This window comes from Lagenorhynchus albirostris, chromosome 10 (genome assembly GCF_949774975.1).
Source record: "Lagenorhynchus albirostris chromosome 10, mLagAlb1.1, whole genome shotgun sequence".
NCBI classification, from domain to species: domain Eukaryota; kingdom Metazoa; phylum Chordata; class Mammalia; order Artiodactyla; family Delphinidae; genus Lagenorhynchus; species Lagenorhynchus albirostris.
Window position 1 is genome coordinate 78,714,700 of NC_083104.1, and position 16,764 is coordinate 78,731,463.

Genomic DNA, 16,764 nt, shown 5'->3' on the forward strand with positions numbered 1-16,764 from the left:
ATTCTTATCCACTGTGCCACCAGGGAAGTCCAGAACATTCTTAATTGTGTGATATTATGGTAAGCATTTTGTGTATGAATTTTTTTAGCCTTTGTAAGCATAGATACCGCCTATTTTAGGCCTTAAGGTCTCAAAGCATCCTTGGGGTCTTATTTAGGGTGATATAGTAAAGAGAGTAGAATACACAGATAACTCATAATGCTCACCTCCAACTACTAATCCATGGGGATAGGTGTTTTAGTGGATATTATCAAACTCCCTGAAGGGAAGACAGTTACCTGTGATGCTCTATCACCAAATGATGGTAAAGCCATGGGAGAGTTTCTCTCTTTCTGTGCCTTTGACTGTCTCAACCTCTGCTCCATTGTTCAACTCCCCCCTCAGCCCAGGCCTCACTGAGGTCATGACCAGACCTCTAGGTAGGCACCTGCCTTCTGTGGTTCCAGAAGGTTGAGAATGGCAGGGACAGGAGAAGCAGGGCCCCTTCCCTCTTCCCTTCTCCTGCCACCCAGCTCCACCCAGGACCTGGGACTGATTCTGATCATCAGCCAGACTCTCTGAGGCTCCAGAGAACGCCGCTGGGTCTGCAGTGAGCAAGCACAGTGACATCATTTTCACACGGGCAGTGGGGCGATGCCAGAGCTCCCTGATCTCAGTGGGGCTCCCTCATGTTACGGAGAGAGAAGTCGAGGCCTGGAGAGATTCCAGGACCTTGGGGTCCTAGGAGATGGGCTTCCCAGTTCAGAACTTGTCCAAGCTGAGGGTCCACCCAAAGCTTACCTTAATCTCAACAGACCCCCAACTACTATGTTCCCAGCAGTGTTCTCTCGGCAGAGGGCAGGTGCAAGTGAAACATGGGCCTGAGGTGTGCTTCTACTCTCCCGATCCAAGCTTTGAGTGCCACCCTTCCCCACTGGTCACTGATTCCAGCTGTTTAGGGTTCTGGGGCCCCAAGATCAGCCTTCCTCTCACCTCAAGCCTGAAACAGCTCAGGCCTAGGCTTGTTCCTCTTCCTTCTGAGCCCCAGATTAGTAAATAAACACCTGCCATATCTCAGCAGTGTCCCCTAAGCAAAACAAAGGCTTCCTTCTCTGCCTTATTTTCATTGTTAATATTAAAAACCACCTATTACCATAGCACCACCGCTCCCAACCGATAAACCTTAAAGGAGGTAAAAAGAGTAAGAAAACTCTTTTTAAGTTACACTTTTTAACTCCTAGAGCTTTCTCACTGTGGTATAGTCTTCACCCTGTAATCCTCCCCACACCCCACCACCCACTTTCCCACCCTCCCTCCACACCCACCCACCCTCCAGTGAGGTTTTTCACTTCTAGGACGTTGTGTGAGGGAAGGAGAAAACTGGAAAAGGGGAGGGACACGCGGTAAACACAGCAAAATCAAATTACAGCTGGGTCTGGGGGTTGTCCAGCTCCATTTCTAAAGATGGGGAAGCCGAGGCTCCTGTCCAGCTCTGCAGAACTCCAGCCCGCGGTTTGCCTCTCACTCTTGCAGCTCAGCATCAACTGGGTGGGCGACAGTGGGCCAGGAGGAGGGCTGCCTTCTGAAAACTGCTGGAAAGGGCAGGGCAGCCTCTCCCTGTAATCCCTCAGGTTAACCCAACCTGGAGAACGGGCAGCCCCATCGTCCAATGAACTACTGGGCTGCAGTCCTAGGACCAGCACGACATAAAGAATTACTGAAAGGGGCTTCCCTGGTGGCGCAGTGGTTGAGAGTCCGCCTGCCGATGTAGGGGACACGGGTTCGTGCCCCGGTTCGGGAAGATCCCATATGCCGCGGAGCGGCTGGGCCCGTGAGCCATGGCCGCTGAGCCTGCGCGTCTGGAGCCTGTGCTCCGCAACCGGAGAGGCCACAACAGTGGGGGGCCCGCGTACCGCAAAAAAAAAGAAAAAAAAAGAATTACTGAAAGGCACTGACATCTGTTCAGATAGTTCGTTTACGTGTGCTTCCAGTAGCCCCAGCACACATCGGGGCCTCTCCATGACCTCCTCTAGGTCAAGCCACCTTTTCTGGAGGTGCCAAAAGGTAGCACAGATGGAAACCCCGATGTCATGGAAGACACACCAAGCCCTAGATCTACCCACACGGTCAGAGGCACCGGGGAAGCCAGCCAATACGGTCCAACAGCTGCTTTCTGCGGCACAGAGGGAGGCAATTTCATGTCCAGTCACCACCAGAAGAGGGTGGGTGCTTAACAAGGAAGAAGTTTCTGTGTGTTCTGATCGAGTACCCTCCGCACACATGGCCGTACAGTTGAGTCTCCAGCCCTCCTGCATATTCCTGCTCACCTCCTAGCTGGTCCTGCTGCCCCCAGCTGCCTCTCCTTCCTCTCCAGTTCATCCCTCTTTACTACTAAGGGTTATCTTTTTTAAAGGCCAAAGTGATCACGTCATCCCCTGATTAAATTCCATCAGTGATTCCCTTTGGCTCTTAGGAATACGTTCTACCTCCTTAGCTTGGCCTGTGGCCCCTGCCTGCCCCTGCAGCCCCATACGTCCCCTCCCACTCCCACCATGCCCTCCAGCCTGCAGGACTGCCATTCTCCCAGAGGACAACAGTGTGTCACCCCTGTGCCTTCTGCAAGTCCCACTTGTGTTTTAAGTGGCTAAGTTTGTGGCAATTTGTCATAGCAGCAGCAGGAAACCAATAAAGATTATTCTTTGAACAGAGCTGGTTCAGAGAAGAGCAGGTTTGTATGCACAAGTGTAAGTGTAGATAGATAGATAGATAGATGATAGATAAACGTTTATGGCTTTATGGATGATAAAAGCAGTGCTCAGGAAAGTTAAAGTTGATAGATGGGCCACTATCAACTGCTTGGGCTATAAAGCAGCCATGCCCCTGACCAGCCTGCATGCCCTCTCCAGGTACTTTATAAAAAGATACAACACCTTGGAGCGTTACAAACATCAACAACAGAATAATTCTTAGGAATGGAAAAGGGAGGGAGGGTTAACATGGAAAGAAGAAAGAGGTTCTGAAGGTGGAATTTACGTGAAAAAGCAGGATGGATAGTCATCACCCCGAGTTGGCCTGGCCTGGAATGCCAGGTGCCAGCTGATGGCTTGATGCACCTGGAACCTGAGCCGCCTTTGTGCCTCATCCTTTGCCACTCTGCAGGCTGGTTCTGCTCCATGCCATAGTGAGGGTGGAGGCTCTGGTCCAGCTCTGGGCATTGGACCTCTCCTCAGACAATACACAGATTGTGGAGCCAGGAGCAGCCAGTGACCACCTCACAGAAACATGCTGCTTCCCCATGCCTTACCCTGGCCACACTGCTCCACAGTGCCCCAGCCAGCCAAGAGCGCCTGTTGGAACACAGGTCCTCGGGGGTGATGGGTTGCTGGAACCAGGCTGTCAGCCCCTGATGGAGAGGGCATGCTCCACCACCCACTGGGACAAGCCTTGCGGTGCCCCCGTTTCTTTTTTTGGACAGTGGATAAGAGAGTGCCTGCATCTCCCCTATGGCAAAGCTGACTTGCTTCCAACACATGTGAATTATGGCTGGATCACGGGCAGCTGACAAACACTTGGCTGAAATGAAGGTCAGGACCAGCACGACATAAAGAATTACTGAAAGGCACTGACAGCTGTTCAGATAGTTCTTTTACATGTGCTTCCAGTAGCCCCAGCACACATCGGGAGCTCTCCATGACCTCCTTGGTCAAGCCACCTTTTCTGGAGGTGCCAAAAGGTAGCACAGATGGCAACCCTGATTTCGTGGAAGGCACACCAAGCCCTAGATCTACCCACACGGTCAGAGGCACCGGGGAAGCCAGCCAATACGGTCCAACAGCTGCTTTCTGCGGCACAGAGGGAGGCAATTTCATGTCCAGTCGCCACCAGAAGAGGGTGGGTGCTTAACAAGGAAGAAGTTTCTGTGTGTTCTGATCGAGTACCCTCCGCACACATGGCCGTACAGTTGAGTCTCCAGCCCTCCTGCATATTCCTGCTCACCTCCTAGCTGGTCCTGCTGCCCCCAGCTGCCTCTCCTTCCTCTCCAGTTCATCCCTCTTTACTACTAAGGGTTATCTTTTTTAAAGGCCAAAGTGATCACGTCATCCCCTGATTAAATTCCATCAGTGATTCCCTTTGGCTCTTAGGAATACGTTCTACCTCCTTAGCTTGGCCTGTGGCCCCTGCCTGCCCCTGCAGCCCCATACGTCCCCTCCCACTCCCACCATGCCCTCCAGCCTGCAGGACTGCCATTCTCCCAGAGGACAACAGTGTGTCACCCCTGTGCCTTCTGCAAGTCCCACTTGTGTTTTAAGTGGCTAAGTTTGTGGCAATTTGTCATAGCAGCAGCAGGAAACCAATAAAGATTATTCTTTGAACAGAGCTGGTTCAGAGAAGAGCAGGTTTGTATGCACAAGTGTAAGTGTAGATAGATAGATAGATAGATGATAGATAAACGTTTATGGCTTTATGGATGATAAAAGCAGTGCTCAGGAAAGTTAAAGTTGATAGATGGGCCACTATCAACTGCTTGGGCTATAAAGCAGCCATGCCCCTGACCAGCCTGCATGCCCTCTCCAGGTACTTTATAAAAAGATACAACACCTTGGAGCGTTACAAACATCAACAACAGAATAATTCTTAGGAATGGAAAAGGGAGGGAGGGTTAACATGGAAAGAAGAAAGAGGTTCTGAAGGTGGAATTTACGTGAAAAAGCAGGATGGATAGTCATCACCCCGAGTTGGCCTGGCCTGGAATGCCAGGTGCCAGCTGATGGCTTGATGCACCTGGAACCTGAGCCGCCTTTGTGCCTCATCCTTTGCCACTCTGCAGGCTGGTTCTGCTCCATGCCATAGTGAGGGTGGAGGCTCTGGTCCAGCTCTGGGCATTGGACCTCTCCTCAGACAATACACAGATTGTGGAGCCAGGAGCAGCCAGTGACCACCTCACAGAAACATGCTGCTTCCCCATGCCTTACCCTGGCCACACTGCTCCACAGTGCCCCAGCCAGCCAAGAGCGCCTGTTGGAACACAGGTCCTCGGGGGTGATGGGTTGCTGGAACCAGGCTGTCAGCCCCTGATGGAGAGGGCATGCTCCACCACCCACTGGGACAAGCCTTGCGGTGCCCCCGTTTCTTTTTTTGGACAGTGGATAAGAGAGTGCCTGCATCTCCCCTATGGCAAAGCTGACTTGCTTCCAACACATGTGAATTATGGCTGGATCACGGGCAGCTGACAAACACTTGGCTGAAATGAAGGTCAGGACCAGCACGACATAAAGAATTACTGAAAGGCACTGACAGCTGTTCAGATAGTTCTTTTACATGTGCTTCCAGTAGCCCCAGCACACATCGGGAGCTCTCCATGACCTCCTTGGTCAAGCCACCTTTTCTGGAGGTGCCAAAAGGTAGCACAGATGGCAACCCTGATTTCGTGGAAGGCACACCAAGCCCTAGATCTACCCACACGGTCAGAGGCACCGGGGAAGCCAGCCAATACGGTCCAATAGCTGCTTTCTGCAGCACAGAGAGCGACAATTTCATGTGGGGGGGCTCCATTTGAAGCTGGGGGGCCAGCTTTTTGCAGATGCGGTAAAATGTCTCCTGAGACATCCGGAAGGCTTGCTTCCATCTGTGGGGCTTAGTCTACACACTCAGAGGTCCTGCCAAAGATGAGGCAGTGTGGAGAGAGCCCTGGTCCTGGGGGCTCTTCTTCCAAGGAGGTAGGATACAGTGGCTCTATAAGCAGGGTGTGGATGACCACGGATGGAGGATGGCTTGATTCAGTTGGGTCAGAGCAGCCACCTGTCAGCCTCCCCACTGTCAGCCACAGTGTGGCAGCCATGCGGCCACTCCCCAGCTGGATCACCAAGTGTGCTTGGGAGTTATGGCCATCGCTGAGCTGAGCTGAGCAGCGGTGTGTGGGTGTGTATGCTTTTCCTCATGATGGTCAGTGACATTCTTCTCCCCCAGGTGGGTGTGGGCACCAGGGAGCTCAAGGCTGAGTTAGCTGATGAATATCAGGCCTGCCATTATGAACCTGCTAAGGGTGTGAATGTAACTACATCTGTGTAAACCACACATCCGCATCCTCTGCCCATTTTCTTACAGACTCAGCAATACAAGAGCCAGGATAAAATGGCTCAGAGCAAATAAAACTAGGTTCTTAGTGGGGATTTCAGACTGTCTTCTTTTCTTCACAGACTTCCTCTCCTTAATGACTTCTTCTAAAGGACTTTAAATTTCACCAGGCCTTCTGACTCTCTTCTCCAAGCAAACACATTGGTGAAATTCTATGGAAAACCCCCTCCCACACACTAAAATCAAACAGTGCCCTGAAAAACCAGACTATTTCACAGGTTTTACTTGCCCTGATCATGCAGTGCTCCCACAAGGAAACACATGAAAAGTAGTACTTTTTTGGACAAAAAGACAAGATCATTTTCAATCTCAGGTTCCTGGCTTTTAGTTAAAATTTTAACTCTGGATTTTGACTTCATTATTATGAAGAAGGGCCTGCTTCACAGGAATGCAGAAAAAGGACAGATGAATTATTCCTTAGAGCCTTCAGGATGAACAACCACAAGGAAGAACAGACTTTAATATTAGCACTGGCTATTTCTAGATCTGAGAGTTCTGGCATTGCCAACTCACATGGAATGCCCTTATGAGCTCCTAGAGCTGGAGCTAAGAGGCTGCAAAGGACTTCTGCTCACACCACTGCAGTGCCTCTCCTGATACTTTTCCTCCTAATGAAAATCGACTTCCATAATATTATGTGTCCTTTAGGCTGCTCTTTCTCTAAGAGCTAGTGTCCATCCTAGACAGGACTAGGAGTCAGAAGATGATGCATTTGTATCCTAGCTCTACAGGCTGTGTGATCTTAGGAAAGTTACCATCCCTCTCTGTTTTTCAAGAGAAAACAAATAGGTTAACTCACCTAACCCTAAAGTTCCTTGCTGCGCTAACATCCTCAGGTTCATTTCAAAGTCCAGATCCCACATGATGTCAGCTGAGAAGGTGGCTGAAATTCTACATCTCAGAGCTTGTCTCCAGGTAGCTTAATAAATATAATATGGTAAACATGATTAACTGAACAGTGCATTCCACAAATATTTATTGAGCCTTATTATGTTTAAGAAATTACAATAGGCACAGAGGATAAAGTGAAATAGCCATCATAGATACTAAATTTCATGTTGGTTATTGGATCAGCAGCTTGGAGAAGGAATATGCAGTATTTAGTCATCCTCTTCTATGTAGCTGTTTGTAACTGAAAAGTCGCTTGCTGTTAATTTTTGACTTGGGCAGGACTGAATATTCTGGCACTTAAGTCTTTAATGATTTAGATGATTCCTTTTATGGAGTAATTAAACATATTTCCTAAAACTCTATCTGGGGAAGAGTTTATTGGTCACTGTCACAACCTTGGAGCTGACTGTAGTCTCATTGTAATAGCATATTCCCTGTCCAACTGTCAGGAAAATTACTCTCACTAAACTTTTGGCATCTTCCACTTGGAAATGACAATGTAGCTAACCCCCACTGATCAAGAGGAAACGTGAGTTTCTCTTCCGCTTTCTTTGCCTTATGATTTCCTTTGGTGTGAGACGTCCTCATGATCCATCTTCCGCAATACCTGCTCCTAACGTGTTCACAACTCCGGGCTTCCTCCTTACTTACTACTAATACCTTATTATCCTAGATGTCAGGGCTTTTCACAAATCATTTAAACTTCCTCTGAGCAGTCCCAGACTGATCTCACTAGACCCTATGAGGAGAGATGGAGGTGAAGGGGAGTTTCCAGCTAATTTTCTCCCTATCCCATTGCCTACATACGAAGCAAGTGCTTCTGCTGCAGCTGCTAATAAGCCGCTTTCTACTAATTGGTTGGTGAAAAGAGAAAGGAAAATGAAGGTTCCTACCTGGCCCCGCCCCACACCTTAAAAAAAAAAAAAAAGGATGAAGACGGTTTAAGAACTTTATTTTCCCATTTAGGTTCGAAACTTCTCTCACAGAAGCTGGTCCCCAGATCCCCTTTCTCAAATCCCTCCGTTCTGCCAAAGGTTTCCTTTCCCTCCCCATACCCCGCCGCCCACAGTTTCTAAAGGAAAAAGTGTTTTATTAAACTTGAAAACCTGCACTACGTCTTTGCAATGCAGGTGCCACCGATGAACAGAAAAGACTGACCTAAAATGCCTCGCTTTCCCTCCTCCCTGGTTCACCTCGAGCGGGACTTAATGTTCACCGAACTTGAGCTTCAGCCTCCAAGCGGAGGCAGGTAAGAACCCGCGGTCCTCGCCCCGCCCACAGCGCCCCCATCCCCAAAGCACTGGAAGCCAGTGGTCCTAGAGGGGTCCACCCGCAGCCCGCACCCACCCTGCAGCCCAAACTGCCCACCAACCCGCTCCTCCTCCTACCCCCGCCCCCCACCCCTGCTCCTACCCCCGCTCCTCCCCCCACCCCTCGCTCCTCCTCCTCCCCCAGCCCCCCACCCCTCGCTCCTCCTCCTAATCCCGCCCCCTCCCCCCGCCCCCCGCTCCTCCTCCTCCCCCCGCCCCATACCCGCGCCCCTCCTCCTCCCCCCGCCCCCCTCTTCCTCCCCCTGCCCCCTCCTCCTCCTCCCCTGCCCCCCCACTCCTCCTCCTCCCCCCGCCCCCCCCGCTCCTCCTCCTAATCCCGCCCCCCCCCCCCCCCGCTCTCCACCAATCCTCCTCCCCCTGCCCCCAACCCCCAATCCCCTCCTCCTCCCCCCGGCCCCCACCCCCCAACCCCCTCCTCCTCCCACCCCCCAACCCCCTCCTCCTTCCACCGCCCCCCACCCCCCACGCCCCGATCCACGTCCTCCCCCCGCGCCCCCAGCCCCACGCTCCTCCTCCCCCCACCCCATACCCGCACCCCTCCTCCTCCCTCCGCCCCCTCCTCCTCCTCCCCTGCCCCCCACTCCTCCTCCTCCCCCAGCCCCCCACATCCCGCTCCTCTTCCTCCTCCCACCCCCCAAACCCCTCCTCCTCCCCCCGCCCCCCAACCCCCGCTCCTTCTCCACCCCCCACCCCCTCAACGCCCCAATCCACCTCCTCCCCCCGCCCCCCGACTTCCGCTCCTCCTCCTGCTCCAGCCCCCCACACCCCCCTGCTCCTCCACCTCCCGCCCCCACCCCCACTCCTCCTAATCCCGCCCCCCACCCCCTGCTCCTCCTCCTCCTGCCGCACCCCTGCTCCTCCTCCTCCCCCGACCCCCACTCTCCACTCCTCCACCTCCCACCCTGCCACCCACCCCCCACTCCTCCTCCTTCTCCCGTAGCCCCCACCCCCTGCTAACCCGCACCCCCGCCCCCGCCCCCACTCCTTCTCCCCCCGCCCCCTGCTCTTCCTCCTCCCCCCCGCCCTCCACTGCCCTGCTCCTTCTCCTCCCCCCACCCTCTGCTCCTCCTGCTCCCTCCACCCTCCGCTCCTCCTGCTCCCCCCACACTCCGCTCCTCCTCCTCCCCCCGCCCCCCACTGCCCTGCTCCTCCTCCTCCCCCCGCCCTCTGCTCCTCCTCCTCCCCGCGCCCCCCACCCCCCACCCCTCCTCCTCCCCGCGCCCCCCACCCCCCACCCCTCCTCCTCCCTCTCCTCCTCCACCCCCACCCCCCCGCTCCTCCTCCTCCCCTTGCTCCTCCCCTTGCCTCCTCCCCTCCCCCTCCAACTACCCCAGCCCCCCACACCCCCACTACCCCGGCCCCCGCCCCCCGCTCCGTGCTCCTCCTACTCCCCCCACACCCCCCCCCCGCCGTTCCAACTCCTCCCCCCACCCCCCCACCCCCTCCGCTCCTTCTCCTCCCCCAGCCCCCCCAGCCCCCTGCACCTGCTCCTCCCCCCACCCCCCGCCCTCTGCTCCTCCCCCGACCCCTGCCCCCCCACTCCTTCTCCTCCCCCCGCCCCCCACTCCCGTTCCTCCACCTCCCCCGCCCCCCGCCCCCCCCGCTCCTTCTCCTCCCCCCTGGCCCCACCCCCACTCCTCCTCCTCCCCCTGGCCCCACCCCCACTCCTCCTCCCCCGCCCCCTACCCCCGCTCCTCCTCCTCCCCCCCGCCCCCACCCCGCTCCTCCTCCTCCCCCAGCCCCCCCACCCCTCGCTCCTCCTCGTAATCCCGCCCCCCACCCCCTGCTTCTCCCCTGCTCCTCCTCCACCCCCCACCCCCCACCCCTCCTCCTCCACCCACACCCCTGCTCCTCCCCCCCGCCCCCCACCTTCCGCTCCTCCACCTCCCACCCTGCCCTCCACCCCCCACTCCTCCTCCCCCAGCCCTCACCACCCGCCCCCCGCCCCCACTCCTCCTCCTCCCCCCACCCCCCAACCCCCTCCTCCTCCACCCACACCCCCGCTCCTCCTCCCCCCGCCCCCTACCCACGCTCCTCCTCCGACCCCCGATCCTCCTCCTCACCCCACCCCCGCTCCTCCTCCTCCCCCGCCCCCCACCCCTCGCTCCTCCTCCTAATCCCGCCCCCCACCCCCCGCTTCTCCTCCCCCCGCCCCCTCCCCCCGCCACCTACCTGCGCTCCTCCTCCTCCCCCTGCCCCCCGCTCCTCATCCTCCAGCCCCCGCACCCCCGCTCCTCCTCCCCCCGCCCCCCACCCCCCAACCCCCTCCTCCTCCACCTCCCCCAGCCCCCCACCCCCTGCTCCTCCTCCTCCCCCAGCCCCCCCACCCCCTGCTCCTCCTCCTCCCCCCGGCCCCCACCCCCCGCTCCTCCTCCTCCCCCCACTCCCCGCCCTCTGCTCCTCCTCCTCCCCCACCCCCCACCCCCTCCTCCTCCCCCACCCCCCACCCCCCTCTTCCTCCCCTGCCCCCCACCCCCTGCTCCTCCTCCCCCGCCCCCCGCTCCTCCTCCTCCCCCCGCACCCCCACCCCTGCTCCTCCACCTCCCACCCCGCCCCCCACCCCCCACTCCTCCTCCTCCCCCAGCCCCCTCTCCTCCTCCTCCCCTGCCCCCCCACACCCCGCTCCTTCTTCTCCCCCCGCCCCCCTCCCCCCACCCCCCACCGCCCGCTCGTCCTCCTCCCCCCGCCCCCATCCCCCGCTCCTCCTCCCTCCCCCTCCACGCCCCCCCACCCCCCGCCTCGCTATCTCCGACCCGCCTCAGGTTCTCTTCTCTCCCTCTCATTCTTCGTTTCCCTCCTCCTCGCTTTCTCCAGGCCTACCTGAGTCACTTTTTTAAAGTACCTTTTTTTCTTTTTTTAATTTCCAGTTAACGGGAAGGTTTCAAAAGGAGTCAGAGGAACCCCCTCCTGCCGTTTACCTAAATTCGCCAATTGTCTCCTTTTGCCCCATTTGCTGGCCTTTACCCTCAGTAGTAGGGGCCCTCTCTCCCTGACCAGGCCACCTGGAGGTCTGTCCCGGCCACCCACTGAGGGCCCTGCAATTCCAGGGATGGGAAGTTGACTTTGACGTTAAAGAAGTTAAAGAACAGCAAAACCCTTCTCAGGAGGGAACAGATGACTTCGAGTACCTTCTTAGACCTCGAAACCCTGGGCCGCTGACTTTGCCGCTATTCACACTTGAAGTGAGTTTATCAGCTTTTCTCCAGTCAGACTCGTAGCTGAAAGCAGATCCTCGTGCAAAGAAGAGTTATTCCTCAGAGATAGGTCCAGGGCGAGGGTGTCGCCCGTCAGGGACCACCTGAATTGGATTCTGCAGTTTGGGAACTTGGCGCTCACCAAGGGAAAGCTAGAATGAAAAAAGTAGAGAACAGGGAGAGAAAAGAGAAAGAAATAAGTTCTCCAAGGAAAGAACAAACCAAGACCTAAACAAAACAAAACCTACACGTTCTGGCTTCCCACTTCCTATCTTTGCAGTAAAGGTTTCCCTGAGCGACTACTAAACAAAATTCACGTAAGTGATAGTCCTTGGTGCAAGAAGTCGGCCACCAGGGGACGTAGACTGTCGGAGAAACATAGGCTTAAATTCAGCCTGTAACGACAAAATTACTCAGGCTTTGTCAGCGCTGTTCTAGTTCTGTTGCTTCTACAACCAGCTGTGTGGCTTCCAGAGTCCAGTGTAGACGACTGGGAGGCTGTCTGCACCTGGGACGTTGAACAGTCTCAGAGTCCAGGCTCATGGGCCAGTGGGCTCAGCCTGAAACCGCACCCCTCGGTTGGGACTCGAACCCACAGTCTTCCAACTGAAACCACACAACTTGTCTCAGGAATTAATGAAGCTCAGGTTCTTCATGTCTCGGCACAGAAGGAATTCAGTGAGAGGCAAAGTGATAGGTAAGAAATAAATTTATTAATAACCTTTGTAAAGAGGTTGCAGGAAAATAGGGTGCAAGAGGATGGTCATGCCCCATGTCTCAGATGAGTCCCTGGAACAGGCCGTCAAGTGAGGTCCTTGGCTTCAGGCAGGAAAGAATTCAAGAGCAGAGCCACGGTAAAGTGAAATCAGAGATACACATTCTATAGACAGAATGTGGTCCTTCTCAGAAGGCGAGAGCGACCCCAAAGAAATATGGGATAGTTAGTCCATAGGCTAATGAGTAGGAGGATTATTCTAACTATTTGGGAGGGAGGGGTAGAGATTTCTAGGAACTGGATCACCACCCACTTTTTGGCCTTTTATGGTTGGCCTCAGAACCATCGTGGTGCCTGTGGGTGTGTCATTTAGCATGTTAATATATTACGAGTGTATAATGAGGCTCAAGGTCTACTGGAAGTTGAATCTTGCCACCATCTTGGGCCTAATGGGTTCGAACCACTTTATGTCATATCCTCAATAGCTATGTCATTCTTTTAAAGGTTGTGCCCTGCCCTCTTACCTCCTGTCTCCAACATGCCTGTAGACTTGTTTTCTTTTTTTTTTTTGGCGGTACGCGGGCCTCTCACTGTTGTGGCCTCTCCCGTTGCAGAGCACAGGCTCTGGACGCGCAGGCTCAGTGGCCATGGCTCACGGGCCCAGCCGCTCCGCGGTATGTGGGATCTTCCCAGACCGGGGCACGAACCCGTGTCCCCTGCATCGCCAGGCAGACTCTCAACCACTGCGCCACCAGGGAAGCCCATCTTTTAATTTTTAAAAATTAGTTGCTAACCTTAAAATATTAGATTTCTTATAAAAATCTAGATGTTCAACTTTGGGGGGAAAGAAAGATTCATTCTTTCCATCAACACTGGACCTTTATTCCCCACGTATTAGCAAAAGACAGTTATTAGATACGTTAGATGCAGTCCTTACTGCATCTGCAGCCAGATGCACACATTGCTTCCTGCCAGGTCTCTGCGAGCATTTGAGTGTGGGCCTCTGCCCTACTCCTCTGCTCCCTGGGAACACTCCTCCCCAGAAGGCTGACCTTCATCTTCTGCACTTAGCCTACTCTCATACCTCCCAGGGACTCTTTGGTACCTTGACCTGCCTCTCCCAAATCATGAGAAAATATTTTGGGAAGCCAGGTTGAAGCCATCAGTTGATATAGAATGTATGGAAACTGAGTGATGAGAAAAGGAAGTGAATATGGTCATAGACAGTTAAACAAATTTTACTTCATCAACATAGACGAAAATGAGTTGATAAAAGACTATCAGAAGACATATGAGAAGATATGGTTGTGATTAACATTGGTATCCTGTGCTTCATTCTTTCCCTCTTCTAGTCCCATGACTTTAAATAGTTTATTGAAAATAATAATAATAATTACAGCTCTATTTATTGAATATTTACCATACACAAGGAACAGTGAGGTTAGTACTGTTAATATCCCCATTTTGTGGATGAGGAAGCTGATGCCTAGAGAGGTCAAGTTCCTTTCATATGTCACAAAGCTAGTGAGCACTGGTGGAGCTGGGATTTGAACCTGGGGTGTGATTCCAGATTGGGAGCTCTAGTGTCTGTGCCTTGGAACATCCTGAGGTCAGGGAACTGAGTCTGCCTTTTTGTATCTCTCCAGAGAGATATAGATGCTCAGAAACTATTAAATGATAGGAAGTAAGGAAAGGAGAAATGGGGGTGGGGGGGAGAGAAAAGGAGAAAGAAAGAAAAGAAAAATGGTGGTGAGAGGGATAGAGTTATCTTTAGGAATATGTAAAGCTGCCCTCATTCTGATTGATTACCTGGTAAATACCTACTCTTATTTCCAGTCCTAATCTCAGTGGTTCCTCCTCTATGAATCCTTTTCTGACTCAGATGTTAAGTGGCTGCAGCGCTGCACCTAGTTCATGCCTCCATTGTTGCACTTTTCGTGATTACTGTAAATTTACATACCTGTGTTGACTGAAGAAAAACACAACCTAAGAGTTTCAAGTTAAGTTTTATTCAGGGACCTGACTGAGGACTATAGCTTGGGAGACAGCCTCTCAGATACTCTGAGGATCTGCTCCAAAGAGGTGAGGGAGGAGCCTGGATATATAGTTTTTGTTGGAAAAAAAAAAAAAAAGCATTAAAAGATCACTGCTAAATACAAAAAAACAGAAATCTCAAATTAATGATTTTAGTGCTTTTCTACATATGGGAAGATGCAAGAGTCTGGGCTCATTGAAATTATTCCTTTGATATGCATCTTAACTTTGTAGGGCCAGTATCCTGTTTTTCTCCATGCTGAATTCCCTAAAGGACACACCCTCAGGGTCAGCTGCAGTGGCTGATGGCTTGATTGTGGGCAACATTCATTGTTTACTGGAATGGCAGGCAACATTCCCTTTCCACACCTCTCTCCCATGCTAGGCTCTGAGCTCTTTGAAGGTAGGGTCTCTCTGGCTGCTGCCTAGTACTTAGTATGGGCACAAAATCTGTAAATCAATGAATGGCCTTTTATGGGGCATGATCACATATTAACAAATAATACCCTTGTATCCTCTTACTACTCAGCACCCGCTTTTTGTATGGTTTGAAGTGAAATTTGGGAAGCCTACAGAGGAGTAATGATGGTCGCCTCCATTTTATATTTGTGCATTCAGAACCCACGAAGTCAGAGAGAATAGGAAGGAAAAATAGGAAGAGGGACGCAAGGCCAAGGAAGCTTCAAAGCTGTATATGCCACAACTTCTACAGGGAGCCTGTTTATTCATTCCACAACTATTAAGCACCTACTGTGTGGTGATGCTGTGCTTGGCAGTCAGATACAGCTGTAAGCAAAACAGTCAAGATTTCTTCTCTTATAAAGCATAAATGCTATGGGGGGAAAGAAATAATAAACAAGTAATTAAACACATACATAAGATTTTTTTAAAATAGTAGGTTCTATGAAAGAAATAAAGCAGGGAGGTGGAGCAGAGTGAGCAGGCTGGGTACTCTAGGATGGGTGATCAGGGAAGCCTCCCCTGTGGAGGTGACCTTTAAGCTGAGATCTGAATAATGAGATGGAGCCAGACCTGAGTATCTGTGGAGAAGAGTGTTTTGTGCAAAGGGAACAGCAAGTGCAAAAACACTGATTAGCAGGTATACTATTTTTTATTTTTACTTTTTGGGGCCACGCCACGTGGCTTGCAAGATCTTAGTTCCCTGACCAGGGATTGAAGCCAGACCATGGCATTGAAAGCACCAAGTCCTAACCACTGGAACAACAGGGAATTCCCTGTTTTTAAATACAAGCAATATGATCCCTGATATTCAGGCCATTTATAATGTAGCTATGCATCTTATCTAACTAACCTGGTTATCTTTTCTCTCATTAGCCATTCCTCCCTTTAAAAGACCTAGTGCCCTCCCCCACATCCAAAATTCATCCATGTCTCTGATTTTTTTTTCACTCTTCTTTCTTCTGAAATATTCTTTTCTCTCCTTTGTCCTTCAAGGCTTACTTAAAATTCCATCTCCATTAAAAATTATTTTTCACATGGAGCTATTCAGTACCTTGATTGTGGTGGTGGATAGGCAATACTGCATGGGTGATAAAATTGTATAGATTTTAATACACACACACACACACAAATGAGTACAAGTAAAACTGGGGAAATCAGAATCAGATCAGTGGTGTCAATAATCTGATTGTAAAATAGTACTATAACTTTGCAAAATTTAACTACTGGGGGAAATTGGACAGTGTACAGAGGAGCTCTCTGTTTTATTTCTTACAACTGCATGTAAATCTACAATTGTCTCAATTTTTTAAAGTAGATAACCAAAAACATTATATTTTTCCTGGAAATGAGGAAATTTTAAATTCATTATTAATTAGAAAAATATCGGTTTTCAATTTGCTATGAATCCATGTCCTCCAGTCTACACATTTCTAACTTGCTGATTATAATAAGCAAAAGGCATTGTCTAAATAAAAACATACCAGTCTTTTACCCTATCAAAAAACCACTCCAGCAAGATTCATCTGGAATAATGTCTTCTCAGGGAAAACTTGCTGGCACCTAGTAATGATTTCCTTCCCCCTGTTGATGTCCACATATTGCCCTTCAAGAACTTTGGCCAGGACTGGCTCCTACAGTCTGAAGAATCAACTTTCTTCCCCTTTTCCCAAACTGGAACAGTGTGTACCCATCAACAGTCCTCTGGCACCCCTCCCTGGCTCCATAGTCCCTGGACACCTGCCAACAACCTTCTCATATATAAATTCTATTGGTACCCCAGCTGGAATTGGTCCAAGCTTGGAGACAGCTCATTTAAAGGCAGGCATGCATTCTCTTACAATATCCCATTCATTTCGTGCTTCAGTATCTTCCTACTGATATCTGTATGATGTGTATCCAACATCACAAAAGTTAGAGCAGGTAAGCTGGTGTTCTGAGGTGGGAGCCAGGAGGTGCTGGATGCAAATCCATATCCCGTAATTTTCTAGCAATACGATATTGGGCTAAGTAATCCAATTCTCTG

General features: G+C 51.9%; 1 pseudogene; it reads left to right on the forward strand.

The window, feature by feature from the left end:
• The first annotated feature begins 8,168 nt into the window (after positions 1–8,168).
• Positions 8,169–11,554, forward strand: LOC132527914 (basic proline-rich protein-like; annotated as a pseudogene).
• The last annotated feature ends 5,210 nt before the right edge of the window (positions 11,555–16,764 follow it).